The following is a 17014-nucleotide window of genomic DNA, read 5'->3' as shown; positions in this document are numbered from 1 at the left end:
ATCTGCCCATAGGCCGCCTGCTCGTTCAATTTTTTTCTTGAGACCGTCTGAGATGATTTTATTAAAGGCTTCTACCTGGCCGTTTGCTTGTGGACGGCCGACAGATGCAAAGTAATGTCCAATTCCTTGGTCTCCCAACCAGCTTTTGAGAACAGGTGTCTCAAATTGGGGACCATTATCAAAAACCATAGACATGGGAACCCCGAACCGAGTGATGACGTTTTTCCAAATGAATGAAATTACATCTTTCGTCTTGATTCCCTTTACAGCCTCCGCCTCTACTCATTTAGTGAAGTAGTCAACGGCAACAAGTATATACCTTCTGCCGCCTGTAGCAGGCGTATATGGACCCAGAATGTCCATGCCCCACTTAGCAAACGGTAGTGGGCTGTGAATGGTAGTGAGGTCAGTAGCCGGACGGTGAATTAATTTGCCAAACCTTTGGCACTTGTCACATTTTTTCACCATCTCCATTGCATCTGCTTCCAAAGTAGGCCAAAAGTAGCCCTGCCGCCTTGCCCTTTGAGCAAGCATCCTACCACCTATATGGGAAGCACAGAAACCAGAGTGAAGATCATCTAGTATCTCTCGTCCCTTTTCAGGAGTAACACACTTTAAGAAGGGTTGAAGGTGCCCCCTCTTGTGCAGTTCCCCCTGTATCATTTCAAAACAGGAGGCTCGTTTTTTCAGTGATGCCGCCTGTTGAGGATCATCCGGCAGTGTACCGTTTGTCAGATATGCCCTGATTGAATCCATCCAGGTTGAGCTTCTGTCTAGAATTCCAATAGGATTTTCCTCGATGCTTCTCTTCTCCATTACTTCCCAAAACACAGTTCGAGGAGTATCGGAGGAGGCGGATGATGCTAATTTCGAGAGTGCATCTGCCTGGTTGTTTTCTGATCTCGGTACTTGGATCAGATGGAAATCCTCAAGGGAGCCGACTGCTTGTCGGACCGCCTGTAAATATTTGATCATGGCCGGATGTGTTGCTTCGTATTCGCCATTGTACTGACTCACTATCAGTTGTGAATCAGAACAGGCGTCTATTTTCCTTGCCCCGGCCGCCTTACACATGCGGATCCCGGCTAGTAAAGCTTCATATTCTGCCTCATTGTTTGAAGCCTGGAAACTGAAGCGTAGAGCATACTCGAACCTGTCGCCCTCTGGAGATTGACATACGACGCCTGCTCCACAACCGTTTGAAGTAGAGCTTCCGTCCACATATACCTTCCAGACTTGGTCTGGAACTTGAGAGACAGGAGGACGAGTCATCTCTACAATAAAGTCAGCAAAGGCTTGCCCCTTCACTGCTTTTCTAGGCTCGAAAGTAACTTCGAGACTCTGCATTTCTATGGCCCATTTGATCATTCGTCCGGAGGACTCCATGGTGGTAAGGGGCCGTTTGATCGGTTGGTCGGTATACACGACGACTGCATGTGCCAGAAAGTAGGGCTTCAATTTTTTAACAGCCATGAAGAGTGCAAGACCAAATTTCTCCACTAGGGGATACCTCAACTCGGCATTTTTCAGTACGTGACTGACAAAGTAGACCGGAAGTTGACAGCCGTCCCTTTCAGCAAGGAGCACCGCGCTTAACGCATGATCAGAGACGGCCAGGTACATGTAGAGATTTTCTTTGGGCAAAGGGCTGACCAGCCTTGGCAAGGAATGCAAGTGAACCTTTAATTTCTGGAAGGCGGCCTCAGCATCCGGCCCCCATTCAAACCTTGCCTTTTTCTTAATTGCCTGGAAAAAGTATAGGCATTTGTCGCCTGATCGGCTTAGAAATCTTCCCAAGGCCGCCAGACAACCTGTTAACTTCTGAACCTCTCGGACGGTACGAGGCGACTGCATGTCAATGACCGCCTGTACCTTCTCAGGGTTCGCCTCTATTCCTCTCTGGTTGATAAGGAATCCGAGAAATTTCCCAGACTCAACTCCAAATACACATTTCTTGGGATTGAGCATGACATGGTGCCGCCTGAGTGTGGCGAAAGTTTCTCGGAGGTCCGTCAGATGATCTTTCTGAAGTTTAGTCTTAACAATCATATCATCAATGTATGCCTCGACGTTTCTCCCAATCTGATCAAAGAACACTGTGTTTATCATTCGTTGGAATGTAGCCGGGGCATTCTTAAGACCAAACGGCATGACCGTATAACAGTATAATCCCTGATCAGTGACGAAGGCCGTCTTCTCCTGATCTTTCTTCCACAAAGGAATTTGATGAAAACCAGAATAGGCGTCCATAAAACTCATCAAGGCATGGCCGGCTGTTGAGTCGACCAGGTTATCAATTTTGGGCAGAGGGTAACTGTCTTTGGGGCACGCCTTGTTCAAGTCTGTGTAGTCTACACACATTCGCCAGGTGCCATTCGGCTTTTTAACAAGTACCACATTTGCAACCCAATCTGGGAAGTAACATTGCCGAATGAACCCTGCATCAAGTAATTTTTTGACTTCGGCGGCGGCCGCCTGACCTCTTTCTTCACCATGGTTCCGCTTCTTTTGCCGTACCGGCTTCTTTTTCGGATCCACAGCGAGTTTGTGTACTGCCAGATCAGGACTAATGCCTGGCATTTCATGGACTTCAAATGCAAAGATGTCCTTGTATTCTTTCAACAGGTTGTGAAAGTCATCACCAAGGTTTCTCAGAGCAGTCGTCCCAACTTTGACTGTTCGGTCAGGGCGGGAGTCGTCTAATATCAGGTCCGTATGCTCACCAGCCGGCTGAGGGCGGAACTCATTCGGCCGGTCCTCTGCCAATGATTGCTATTTTCTTGCCTTTCTGGCGGACTCTGTCTGGGACGCCTTTCTTTTTCTGTCGCCTGTTTCTTGAACAGGCGCACTTTCCTTGACATTGTCAAGGTCTGTTTTTTCTCCACTTGACCCAGTGGCCTTAGCAGTGGGTTTGACATCCGAGAGATAGCACTCTCGGGCCATCCTCTGATCTCCTCTTAGGGAGCCGACTGTTCCATTGTCCCTTTCAAACTTAAGCAGCATAAGTGACGGGATTATAACAGCCTTGGCACTATTCAGGGTTGGGCGACCCAGAATCATGTTGTAGGCAGAGAGTTCCTCTACAACTAGGAATCGGACTACCATGTGTCGTCCTTCCCCTTTTTCGCCCAGGCGGACGGGTAGATCAACTCGTCCCAGTGGGTGGACGACTCCTCCTCCAAACCCTATTAAAGGGTGGGAGGCCGGATGTATGCAGTCCGTCTGATATTTCAGTTTTGACAGACATTTGCTGCTGATGAGATCTGAAGAGCTCCCAGTATCTATGAGGATTCGACCAACTCTCTGGTTGGCCACTTTACATTCAATAACGAGAGGGTCGTCATGCGGCCCCCTTATTCCTCCTAGATCCTCTTCAGTGATGACAATCTCAGGAAATGTATATTTGGACGGTCGTTCTTGGTGAACGGAATTTACATCTAACCGCCTTATATTATCTTTGTTGCCCCTAATAGTGGGGCCGCCTCCTGAGAAGCCGCCTGCAATGGTGTAGACGACTGCATCATCTGTATCGGAACTGTCGGCCTGTTGATTCTTTTTGGCCGACTGCTTTTTTGAGGAAGTATTCCCCGTAGATTTCTTGACATAAGTGTCAAGATCACCTTGATCAGCCAAGCGGTCTAGGTACCGCATGAGACTAATGCAGTCGTTGGTGTGATGACCAATGTCATCATGATAAGCACAGATTTTGTCTTGGTTCCGGTTGCTCGCAGAACCCTTCATGGGGAGCGGTTTCTCAATTGAGAGCCGTCCCTTTATTTCTTTTAGGATAAACTGGTTATCCTTGTTAAACACATACTTTGGGGAGTATGGTTTGAATTCCTTTTTCTTCTTGGCCGGCTGTTTAGAGGAATCAGCCGCCCAGACCCCTTTTCTTTTTTCATCTTTGTTGGACGACTGTTTCTGTCGTCCTTCTCTATTGTCGAACCTCTTCCCGTCCGACTGTTTCATTGTACACAGATCAGTCGCCTGTATATAGGCTTCTGCTTCAATCAAGGCCTCTTGAAGAGTCGCCACCCTTTTTCGAACTAAATCAAATTTGAAGGTAGACCCGTCTTTGAGACCTCTAAAAAAGTCAGTATAAGCTACCTCATCCGGTAACCCTTGAATCTGTATTCTCATCAGGTTGAACCGCCTGATGTAGGAACGAAGCCCCTCCTTTTCACCCTGCTGAATTGTTCCCAAATCAAGGGTCGTTTTCTTCGCAGGGATGTTCATTGCAAAGTTGGAGGCAAATAAGTAAGCAAGCGTCCTGAAACTGTTTACACAACCAGTCGGCAGGTTGCCGAACCATTGCTGTGCAATTCCCTTGAGAGTTGCTGGGAAACACTTGCACCAAGTGGGATCATCCAACCCTTGAAGGTACATCAGGTTGGTGAATGCCATCAGATGGTCTTCCGGGTTAGTAGTGCCATCATAGGCGCCTACTAAAACATTTTTTACTTTGGCCGGCTGAGCGGCTTCAGTAATTTCCTTGGAGAAGGCCGACGGCTGTTTACCAAGTCTAAGCAGCCGTAGCTGCCAGTCCATAGGTTGGACGTTTTTTGCTGCAGGTCCACCAAATGGAGGTGGCTGCATAAAATATTGTTGTTGCGGCACAAATGGCAAATTTGGTACCGCCTGCGCACTATGAAAGCCAGACTGACGGGAGGTGCCGCCTGACTGACTCTCATGGTACGACTGAGTTGGCCTCATCGAGGCATTTCGCAAACTGTCCTGAAAATTTGAAGTAGAAGCCGACTCTGATAATCGGTCACTCTTCTTCTGCTCTAGCAGGTGCCGAGCATCTGTGAACGTTTGCTTTGACCCATCCGCCTGAATATGACGAACCGGTTTCCTATTTCCCGTAGGATAACGGAGTTTTGTGAAATCAAGAGCAGACGGCTCCCGCTTCTTAGATTTAGGATGGGGAGTCGCCTCTCGCCCTTGAACTGGCTTCCTCTTCAGTGAGGTGGAAGGTTTTTTGGCCGCCTGCTCTTTGACTGAAGCAGGCGGTTTTTTGTTGATCAACTCTTGGATCTCCCCCTTGAATCCCCTCATGAAGGTCATGAGTTCGTTCCTTGTGATGGGAGCAGACCCATCAGTCGGCTGTTGCCGAGCAAGCGGTGCGCCTGCTGGCTCGCTTCCTGTTTGAAGATACTCCCGTTCCCTTATTTCAGTATGACGGGTACGGCGGGCCCTTAGGGTCCCGTCTGGAGCTGTATGAGTTTCAACTTCAAATTCACTTTCGGTATCATGGTCCGACTGAACTTGAGGGTCGTCTAGGGGACGCCTCTCTTCTGGGGTCGGTACAGACTTGGATGCCATCTCTGAAGTACTCTCCCCACAGACGGCGCCAAATGTTTCGGGGTTTTCTGATGTCCTGCGGGAGAGCTACAATTCCGAGACTGGAACCGGACGCCTGTACCTGCAAAATAACGGAGACTCCTGAGAGCTCCGCCTCCAACGGTCAAGTTAGTACCTGATTAAGGAGTAATTAATACAGAAATTAAAGTAATAAGGTCTCTCTAGGTGAGAGTATTTAATGTAGGTAATCTGCTTTGCTAGCGAGATCAGCCGGTTATTAGTGTGTTCCGTAATGTTTCTCCTCTGTTCTGTTAATTATTCGGTCCTTTGATTAATGAGGATTAATCGAGTATTTATAGCCTTGGGAAGCGTGCAACTCTCTAGGTTTAAGGTAAACCTAGGGCCGAACGGGCTTCTAGACTGAAATGGGCCTTGATGGCCGGTTGTCCCATTTGGCATGGGTGGACACGTGGCGTGTCTTAAGTGGTCCGTGGAGGACGCGTGGCGGAACCTGGTTGGTCCACTTGTCAAACGGCGCTTGGTGGATAAAAATCCCCTAATCAGTATGCAATTGTTCACAATCATTTTTATTTGTGTAGCCTATTCAATATAAGTAGTTTACTATGTATAAGACATTAAACAAATCTAATTTAATTAGGTAGACAAAAAAAACTAATTCAATTGTAAAAGATGGTATTACAATAATCTAAAGATGTATTAGCATTTATATTAATTTCTTTAAAGTATTTGCGTTTAAGTTAATTTCTTTGATATTATTTAAATATTTTGTTTGTTTATTGAATGATACATTCCTAAAACAGTGGTTAGAAAGTAACTTTTTTATGAGTCTACATTATTAGTGGCTTTTACAAAGTCTAATCATATTAATATATATAAAACGTATTTTTTTTTTTGGTGTGGATTATGTACATCTTGATTACGCGTTATGATTTTTATTTTGATTGTAAACGTATATGAATTATTTTTCAGGTTGTTCAATTTTTGTTTATATATGTAAAATCTTTTTTGTACCATATTTTGGCAGTAGATAAGTAAATTGGTAGGCTTTGAAGATTGGAATGTCTATGAAATTTTTGATATGTTACAAAAAAAAACTAAAAACAAAATAAATAAATTTAAAACAACAGTTAATACAATACTATACATAAAAAAAAAATGAATACTCTAATTTACAATACATAGCAAAAATTTGAGAATCACAAAATATTCCACATAAAAGAACAAATTTCTGTACAAAGTAAGGACATTCCGTTGTTAATTTTTTTTTAAAAAAAAGTACTAACAAACGAAAAAACAAAATAATGGCCTTCAAATTGTCTAATAATACCGTTATTACTTGTAAAGTATATGTAAAAGTGGCGTAGATGTAGGCCTGTATTATTCCAAAACAATATCCTAAAAAAATTCAATAGACCAAGCTCAGTAGTTTTTTTTTTTTTTGAAACAGAAAAAGCTCATTAGATGATCAGATGAGCTTATATATATATATATATATATATATATATATATATATATATATATATATATATATATATATATATAAACTAATTTGAAGTATTAGTTTATACACACACTTTAATTATTCATGTAAATTATGTTTAACCTTGATTGTTGGCCCTTTTTGAAATTGAATTATTCAATTTTTTTCTTTATTTATTTGAAAAGAAAAAATCAGCAAAGGGTTCCAATAGAGTTTTGTCTTTTGCCACCATTCTAGCCTAGGAAATGACACACTTGAAAGAGAAAATGTTGACATAAGATGTCAAATTGCAAACACGTGAACAAGAATCATGTTGTTAATATAGGAACAAAGATTAAATAACTAATAACTAATAAAATTATGCTCAACCTTCATTTGTACTTTATTTTATTTTCATATAATGTATCTTTTCCAACTCATTTTTATATTTAAGAATGAAAAGTACTCTTTTCAATTCAAAATTTTTCTTTCCATTCTCTCTTTTTATTTTTTTATTTTGTTATTTTATATTTCTTACCTATTACTTGACATTTTATTTTATTCCTAATATACAATACTCATTATACAATGCCCGAATCTATAGTTTAATTTGCAAATTGGTGAGATGAAAATTCATAGTTAATAAATTTGTAAGTATTTGTTTTGGTAGTATAGTACGTTTAACTTCTCTATAAAATCTATAGTTTCCTAGTTGAATTTTTCATATAATTTATCAATTTATTACTTCCCTTAGTTGAACTATAGAAAATTTGGAAACTTATTGTATACTAGTATACATATTTTATTTATAATATAGTTGTGGAATAAATTAAAATTTATATTTTAATTTACCGTGGGCTTTTCTTTCATAAACCTATCACTAAAATTGAAGAGATCTTCATTAATCAGGAAGTAAATGATTAAGCAAGTATTCGTTTCTATTCTCAGTAATGGTGCATCATGCATCATCAATTTTTTTTTTTTTTTTATTTTTATAGATTATAGCTATTTGTAGTTGTATTAATTTCTATTCTCACTAATCTCATTAGTCAAAGTACTTTTTGTAGTTGCATGCAGCAACTTTAATCTATCAAACTATAGTGATCTTTCTCTTTCCTGTTTTTCATTGTCCTATCAACTTAGGCACCTACTTTGTCCTTTAAAAAAACCCTTTTTTAAAAAAAAAAATTCTTTCGTTTGAAAAACCCACAAGCTTTCCAAAACCATTCAAACAACTATATTTATAAAATTACCATTTCTATATACAAATGCACAAAAAAAAAAAAAAAAAAAAGAAAGAAAGTACCCATATTCCAACATAGCAAAAGTTTAAGCCAAGATATATTTTATTGCAATTTCAGAAGGTTGTAGTAAAGCAAAGAAATGGAAGAGCAATATTGATGAAGAAGAATGTGTTAGATTTTAATAATTTTAATGCATCAATTCTTGAAAGATTTGATGCCAACTCAGATAATCTTTATTGTTGGTCACATTTTATTTAATATTTCAATTTTGTTTAAATACATGCAATATTATTTTTAATGCAAACCTAAAATTATAAGTATTTATATACTTTAGTATAGTTATTATAATTATGATCTAATGATTTACAATCATTAAGGTGTTAGTGTAAATTCAATTTTTAAAGAAGAATAATAAAACTTATTTTATTTTATATTGTAATAATTCCATATTGCTAGCCTTTGGTTATTTGTGGAACAATTCATCATTTTTTTTTGGAAATTCTATATGGTGGCCTCCAGGTTTCAGCTTTTCTACGTGGAAGACGAACTTTTTTCCAACTCTCTTCAGTGGCACCAAGGTTTAGAAAAATTAACCATAATGACCTTTTTTAGGTTTATGGCTAACCTTTATGGTTAAAATGGTTAACCTTTGATATTTTTATTAAAAAATTATTTTATAAACAATAAAATAAAATAAAAAAAACCCTAATCACCAACCCAGCCACCACTGCCGGCGGCCAACCCCCAGCCGGCGACGCCTCGCACCTCCTCTCTTTCCCATTTCCCCCACCGCTGCCCGCCCCACACCTCCTCTCTTTCCCATTTCCCCCACCGCCGCCCACCAGGCCCTAGTCGCACCCCAAACCACCACGAAAACCAGTGCCCTTCCCCGACAAACCCCCTCCTCTGTGAGCCGACCACAGAAACCCTAAAACCCACCCAAAACCACCAGAAAACCAAAACCCGTTTCCTGGTTTGGTTTCGAAACTCTAAACGGGATTGGGTATTTTCTGGTATTTTGGGGTGATTTAAGGGTTTTTGGGTCGGCGAACTAGGGAGGGGGGTCGACAAGGAGGTACGCCGATTTTCGGGGTGGTATGGGGTGGGGTTGAGGTCGGTAGTGGGGCGGTGAGGGAAATGGGGGGTGGTGGGGGTTCGAGATTGGGAGAAAGAGAGGAGGTGGAGGTGGGGGATCGAAGGCCGGCGCACCGGCGAAGGTGGAGCTGGGCGCTGGCATTGGTGGGGGTGGGGGAGAGGTGGCTGGTGGACGTTGGAGGGGAGGGGCTGCTGGGGCTTGGTTGGTGGTGGCTGAATTTTGGGTTTTTTTTTTTTAAAGGTTAACCATTTTAACCATAAAGGTTAGCCATAAACCTAAAAAAGGTCACTATAGTTAATTTTTCTAAACCTTGGTGCCACTGAAAAGAGTTGGAAAAAAGTTCGTCTTCCACGTAGAAAAGTTGAAGCCTGGAGGCCACCATCTAGAATTTCCTTTTTTTCACTTTTCTTGTAACTCTGCTTTCTCGTGTTGGTTGTCTTATAAATGTACTAATTTTTGCTATTTTTTCATCTGTTTTCCTCTTTTTTTTGCCACCATAAAATTCTCTTGGTTTAACTTTAATTTCAATGTCAACTATATCCTTTTTGCATTTTTACCTACAAAATTGTTAGGTGAAAGTGATTGGCATGTGCAAAGATGTTCAATGTTTTACTAATTTCAATTATACATGCGTCATTTTGCCTTATAATTTTATTTTATTTTACTTTTTGGGAACCTGTTGTCCTTTAATTATATTCTATATGTTTATTAACTTTCTATTGTCATGTGAATAAACATTAAGGGAAAGAGATGTAATCAATAGTCATTAAATTTCTATTTTAAAATAGATAACACAAATTACAATTAAAGATTATATCACTACTAAGAAACAATCAGCCAAATATTTAATATATATAACCATAATAATAGGTAACAGCTATCCAACCAAAAAAAAAAAATCCATAGGTATAATATTCAACAAAATTAATCATATTATCAACAGAAAAAAAATGTTTAAAAAAAACTTAACTTAAAGAACTTAATCTGCAAAAATTTCATTGAAATGATTTTTTGTGGTAATAACCTTCAATGCACAAAGATCCTATACAAATCATGTATAACATAGAAATTAAATAAAATATGTAAACGAAAATATAAGCTACTCATATTGGTATTAAAAAATATAATATAAACTATTCATATTGCTTAATCTAGGTCCACAATGATGAGTAACTTTAGGCGTCATTCGATTAATACTTGATTAGATGCATGCATGCCTATTGCCACTTAATTGATTATTTTATCTTATTAGTTTAAAAACTAATATTCATGCATTAAAAAGTTATAACTTCCTTCGATATGAACTTGAAAATAATGTTCCTAACGGCACGTTAATGCCACTATATCTATGACAAAAGCGTTTTTTTTTTTTTTTTTTTTTTTTACACTTGAGTTTTATCTAATATTTTCTTTTTCTAATCTCAATTTCCACATATTCGAATTTACAAGATAAAATGTTTATATATTTGTTACTAAAATAAGGTTTATCTTTTGTTTATATTTATAATAATCATAAGTATATCATTACAAATTTATTTATTTTAATATAGAAATCATATATTAAGGCTATCTAAAAATAGTAATTGCTAAATTCCTACATAAGTATGTGTATTAAATTCATACAATAAGCGTTTAATAATACCTTATTGTGTGAATCTAGCTGAGCTTTAGAACGAAGAGAAGTGCGAATGCTGTACAATTTGGTACTTAGATATATGTAGATGTTTTGTAGATGAAAGTGGAATGAGTTGTTATGCAGAAATTCCACATCTTTATAAGATCCAAAATATGAACAGTGCAATGGATAAACTCATAAAAGCAAAACAAAAATGCCAAAACATGCACAGCAATTTGATAACCATGTTATATATCAAAAGAGAAGAAATGCCAATAGATGTACAGTACTTTGATAACTATCAAGCAAAACAATTAAAATTTAAGTAATGTACACTTTACGGACCCAAAAAATATCAAACAAAATAAATATAGTTACATAACATAATTTACAACAATATTAGAAATAGGAATAGAAGTGTCTAACTAAATTGATAGTTGGTGCCTTATAAAAATAAACAGTAATAAGCATAATTATGTTAACAAATTGAAGCATTAGATTAAATTAATAGGCGGAGGCTTTTAAAAATAAACAATAATAGTCATAATTATGTTGACAAAGTAAAGAGACCGATTAAATTGATAGACATAGCCTTTTTAAAAATAAACAACCATACTCATACCTACGTTACTTAAATAATATAGTCATGTAAAATATTGTTATATTCGTCCCATCGAATATTTTATTGATATTTAATTTCTATAATTTTTAAGTGTTTGGAATTGGAAATGGAAATGGAATCATTTCATGATAGGTCTTAAACACCGCGATACACCAAATGGTACAAAAAATTAAAGACGGACAAACTGCTTTTCAAATGAATCTGCAATTTTTTAAAGGGTCGATTTATATAAATAAAAAAAAATAAAAAATAAAAAAAAAACCTACTTCCACAATAGCCATAACGTGTTAATACAATTGCATGCACAAGATAAGCTCTGACCCTTAAACGACAACAAATAAGGTAAAAACATAAATGAAGATAACCGTTAAAAAAATATAAAATAACTTTAAACCAAAAAAAAAAAAAAACAAAACAAAAAAATGTCATCACAATAGTCACGTATAAATCCAATTCAATTATTCTTAAATAAACCTGGTCCACAATAAATTTATTGTGGACCAAGTTTCTCACGTGCTTACTTCCCTTACTACCAAGCTTCTTACAAATTAATACAACAAATTATTTCCCTTTTCTTTCTTTTCGCAAAAACGCACCTCACTCTTTCTCTCTCTTCCAAGCTTCCTTTCTTCCATTTTCTCTCTCTTCAAAATCAGCTTTGCCATTTCTGTCAAATTGCTTGAATTCTTCTTCTATGGCGAGAACTCGAGGTGGTGGCACATTTCACCGAAGAAAAGGACTTCGTTCTTCAGCTACAAAAGTATATCAACCACTTTCTGGTATAATTTTTGTTTATCGTTTGATTTCTGCAATTTTGAGCTGATTAATTGTTTTTCTTTATTTGAAACTATTTGCATGAATTTTTGTTTGAATTTTGTTTCGTATTGAAGATTATTTAAAGATCTAGGTATTTGAAGATCTAGGGTTTTTCGATGTTCGATTGTTTTCTCTGTTTATTGTTCGATTGAACACATAAAACCACAATAAATGTTCGATTGAATTTTGTTTCAATTGTTTAGATGTTTGTTTTGTCGTTGAATTTAGATTGATTTTTGTTTTCTCATTGAATTTTGATTGATAATGTTTTGTACTCGATGATGATTTGTGCTCGATGATGTTTTCGCTGTTAATTCATTAGTTTTTCTGTCACTGTTGTTTAAATGAAGTTTACCGCATTTTCGAGCTTGGATACTTTGGTTACTAGCCTGCATTATGTAATATGTAATGGTTCTGTTTTTGAGGGTTGATTCCTATGATTCTCTGGTCTTAAATTTCTGGTCATTATTGTTTCACAAAAGGTCACTATAATTTACATTTTGATTTCTTTTCTATAATAATGGTGCCAAAGGCTTGAAGAAGAAAATTGGAGCTAACAAGAAAAAGAGTGTTGTTGTAGAGTTTCATGAAGATGTTCCTAAAGAGGTTCATGAGCATCAAGGTTCACCTTCATCTCGTCATAAGAGAACAAATGAAGATGAACCTGAACCTGACGCTGAAGCTGTTGCTCTTGTTTGTATTAAGAAGCCAAGGACAAGAACGAAGAAATCAATAGTTGAAGTTGGTGAAGCTGGTGGTGATGTACCTACATAAGTAACTTTATTTACTTTGGAGTGCTCTCAAAAAGTTAGATTCAACATGTATGTTGGTGTGACTATGCAAATTTGGGACTGGATTGTGGTTAAGTTGTGCTTCTTTTACCTTTAATTATTGCCACTAATTTGAACTTGTCAGACTGCATTGATTTTTTGATTTGTTAACTTGATGTTTATTTAATGTTGATAGCATTATTATTTCTATTTTGCAGATTGCGGCCATTTAAAACTAGATATAGGCCTTTGCATTTGGTTGACATGATGTCTAACTTTACTCTTGATCAAAACAATTCTTTAAATAAAATCGGTTTTGGAGAGTTGTTATCATTGAAGTTGAAAAGGAATCCTACTAGTATTTACAGGTGGCTAATTGATTCTTTTGACTGTGGTAGCTGCATGTTTTCAATCGATAATAATAAGGACTTTGTGGTGACTGAGTATGATGTGTATGACGTGTTTTGCCTTCCTTTAAGCCCCAAAAATGTTGAGGAGATACCTAGATCTGCTAATAAAATAATCCAGACTTTGTTTTCAAACATAATTGGAGATTGCATTATGGAAATGATCAAATTCCACTTAATTTGTTAGAAGCTAGGATACCTACTTTAGGTCAAGGTGGAGATGAGTTTAAGCAACTCTTTGTTATGCATGCAATATCTACGTTTTTAGCTCCTACTTCTAACAGAAACGCTGATCTTAGGATTGTCAAGGCACTTGATGATGTTGAACAAATTAAGAATTTGAATTGGTGTAAATATGTTCTTGAAAAACTGTGTGAAGGTGTTAAAAGTTACAAAAAAGGAGAAATTCAGCACTGTTGTGGTTGTATTTTGATGTTGGAGATTATTTACTTCCATAGGTTGAAATTTAGGAATGTTGAATTAAGTAATTCTTTACCCTTAATTTAACTTTGGAATGATGAGTTGATTAGGGATAGAATTAAGAAGGAAAAATTGTCCAAAAGTTATGGGTGTGGGATTTTACTCTCTGATGTGTATCCTGTTAGTGGTAAACTGAAGTTTCGGATGGACATGTTGTGGGTACTGCAGGGGGAAGTATGGGGAATGTTGGGGGCAGTGATAATGTTGTGAGGAATGTCGGGGACAGTGTTGATGTGCCTGATTCCCAGGGTACAATACAGTTCATTCTCCCACCATGTTTGATGTCAGATCAAGAGATCCATTCGGCTGCTATTGATGTAAGGAGTAGCTGACTTTTATTCTATGTTATTATTTTTATTATTGGATATGATTTAAATGTTTATACATGTTTTTTTTAATGTTTTTGCATCCCGTTCATGAGAAATTTTTGTTCATGAAAAAAGATATGCATGTGATCTCTTGTTTTTACAATGACAAGATAACAAAGATTCTTCTTTCACGTGGTGAGGCCAACAACTCTCCTGGTATTAATTTGTCCCAGAATGATTCGTTTTTTATAGATCCTCGAGTTCAATATGTGATTGACGAGATCTACGGACTTGCTATTGGGTGACAAAATTACCCGAGGTGTTGGATCAAATTTCTACATTTGACCACAACAAAACAAATGGAGGGAGGGAGGCAATTAGAGGCAATTTTCATGTGATTGGCTTTGAAAATATTCTTGCAAATGGAGGGTCCAAGTGTTTGTTTTCTTTGGATTGAAAATCTGATGAAAAGCTTATACTCATTTCACACTTTTTGAAGTCAAATAACAAGGAAATGAAGCTATTGGATCCATTAGTCCTAGAGATTGTTGACTATTACATTATCATTGATTCTTGTTTGGCTCCTAAGTAAGTAATATTTTGTTTGATTACATTGATTTTCTCTTATTTATTTATTTAAGAAACACCTTTTTAATTCTTATTTTATACTCTTTGACTCAGTGAACTGTTGTATTTTTTCATGAAAAGCATTTGATTCAAAGGTTAGAATTCTACACATTAGGAGAGCCTTCTGAAATCATGAGCAGTAATATTTTGGATTGCTGGGCATTGCTTCTCAATGAAAATCAGAAATATTCGAAGGATGGGCCTCGGAAATTGTACTTTGGTTCTTCAATTAGTGTGAGTTGTTTAATTATTTCAATGTTTATACATGTTTATACTTTTTACTTTTTTTGATTTGTTAAAATATTATGAAGGTTACAATAGTAGAAGTTGCCTCCAGTGATGGCAATTCACAACTAATGGACAATGTTTATCAAGGTTTGGAGGAGTGGATGAAAATAGCTTGCAAAGATTTTGATTTGTCATAAGTGGAGCTGGTAATACTTTCTGTTTTTTTATGCTTTGAAAAATATAGTTCCCTTTTTTTATGTTATAGATACCTTTTTTTAAAATGAGAGTGACTATTGAAAATTGCATAAGTATATTTTTAAAAGAGGTCACTATAATATCAAAAATGGAATTTATATGTGTTTTTTTTTATTCTGACTAATGGTGGTATTATTGTTGCAGATATTTTTATCTTGTCTTTGGGGCAATCACTATTGCTTATTTGTGGTGAATTTGACTAAAGGAAAAATTTAGTTTATTGATAATCTGAATTATGATGAGGATAATCGTATCTTTTTGAAAAAGTTGTCTAGTCTCCTAGTATTACTTTCTCACTCTTCCATATTTTCACAATTAAGTTTATTGTTTATTGTTTATTGTTTGTATTGACTTGTTTATAGTGAGCCACATATTCTAACTCTTTTCTTGTCCGGTGTTTCGGAGTTTATTTCGGGCATTTTTGTTTTTATTTGTTGCTAATCTTGTAGAATTTTACGGCTGTATATAATTTTGTTACACGTTGATGAGTCAATAGAACTTGTAACAAGAAACCAACTTTTTATAAATGTTTAAATCACTTTTTATCATCTTTTTAAGACCCTTTCTTTTTGCTATCTCATTGCTTCTGTGGCTGTTGTGATAGCAGGAGTATGGCTATCATCTGATTTGTTATTAGGATCTGATCTCCCTTGATCTTGATCTGCAATTTGTGTGGTCTGAACTTTGTTAGGCAACATTGTAGCTGATAGTGAACATAAAATTGCAACATGGTTGTTATAATGACTCTTAATAGATCGTTTAATGCGACTGTGATCTGATTATATGCTTTTTTGCTAGTGTGATATGACCGGTACATTCTTTGATTAAAGGCTTACTCAATCTGGAGCTATGGCTGACTACGCTTTGGAGTTTCCTACTTTGAATTGGATATCTAGCAAAGATAATTCAGATTCTGGTGTTTATATTATAATGAGCATGCTTTTATTCAATGGAGCTGATGAGTTTAAATGTGAAATTGTAAAAACAGTTATGATTCTTTCCCTTTTAAATTATTTGTTTTTATTTCTTTTTATTAATATCACAATATCTTATATTGATTACTTACTTTTTTAGGCTTCAAATAGGAAGATTCTCCGGGTTCAAATTGCTGCATCTTTGGTGTTGATCAATTATAATTGGTAAGGTGGCTGAATTCAAACCTGATAGGCAGTGTCTTAAAAAATATATTGTATAGTGTAACTGATTTGTTTACTTAGTTGAAGAAAGAAGGAAGAAAGAGATTGAAGAGAGGAAGAATAAGAAGAAGTCGACTGAAGACAAGAAGAAGAAGAAAGGAAAGGGGAAGGCTTAAGATGTCAGAACATTGTGTAACTGATTTGTTTACTTAGTTGTGATCATAATTTTTTGATGCTAAGCAAAGTACTTTGAACATTGTATAGCTAATTATATTAATTCAACTTTTGTGTAGGTTATTGAAGATTGTAAAAATATTCATTTTATGTAAACAAGAATTTGCCAACATTTTATGAAAATGGTATATTGTTTGTTTAATTCAATTATTAATGTTCTCTGTTATTAAAATAAAAAGGTCTCTTAAAAAAAAAGGTCTCTATATTAATATACGGGTGACTATGTTAATGTGAAATGTTATTTTAAACTTATCTTTATAAAGGTCTTTATGTGATAATAAAGGTAACTATGTTAATATTAGAGGTTAAATATATATTGAAAAGGTTTGCGATGAAATGTCACTATATTATCATAGGTCACTATATGTTAAAATAAAGTCACTATACTATTT

At 36.3% G+C, this 17014-nt stretch overlaps 1 protein-coding gene across 1 annotated transcript in view; it reads right to left on the bottom strand.

Moving 5' to 3' along the window:
• Positions 1 to 10869, bottom strand: part of LOC110739221 — a 34444-nt gene extending 23575 nt beyond the window's left edge. Inside the window, exon 1 of the mRNA XM_021919677.1 lies at positions 10767 to 10869. The gene's annotated coding sequence lies outside the window, so the exon portion shown is untranslated. The remainder of the gene's footprint in view (positions 1 to 10766) is intronic.
• Between the last annotated feature and the right edge of the window lie 6145 nt (positions 10870 to 17014).

This window comes from Chenopodium quinoa, unplaced genomic scaffold (genome assembly GCF_001683475.1).
Source record: "Chenopodium quinoa cultivar QQ74 unplaced genomic scaffold, ASM168347v1, whole genome shotgun sequence".
Classification (NCBI taxonomy): domain Eukaryota; kingdom Viridiplantae; phylum Streptophyta; class Magnoliopsida; order Caryophyllales; family Amaranthaceae; genus Chenopodium; species Chenopodium quinoa.
This window is presented reverse-complemented; position numbering and strand designations above follow the sequence as displayed.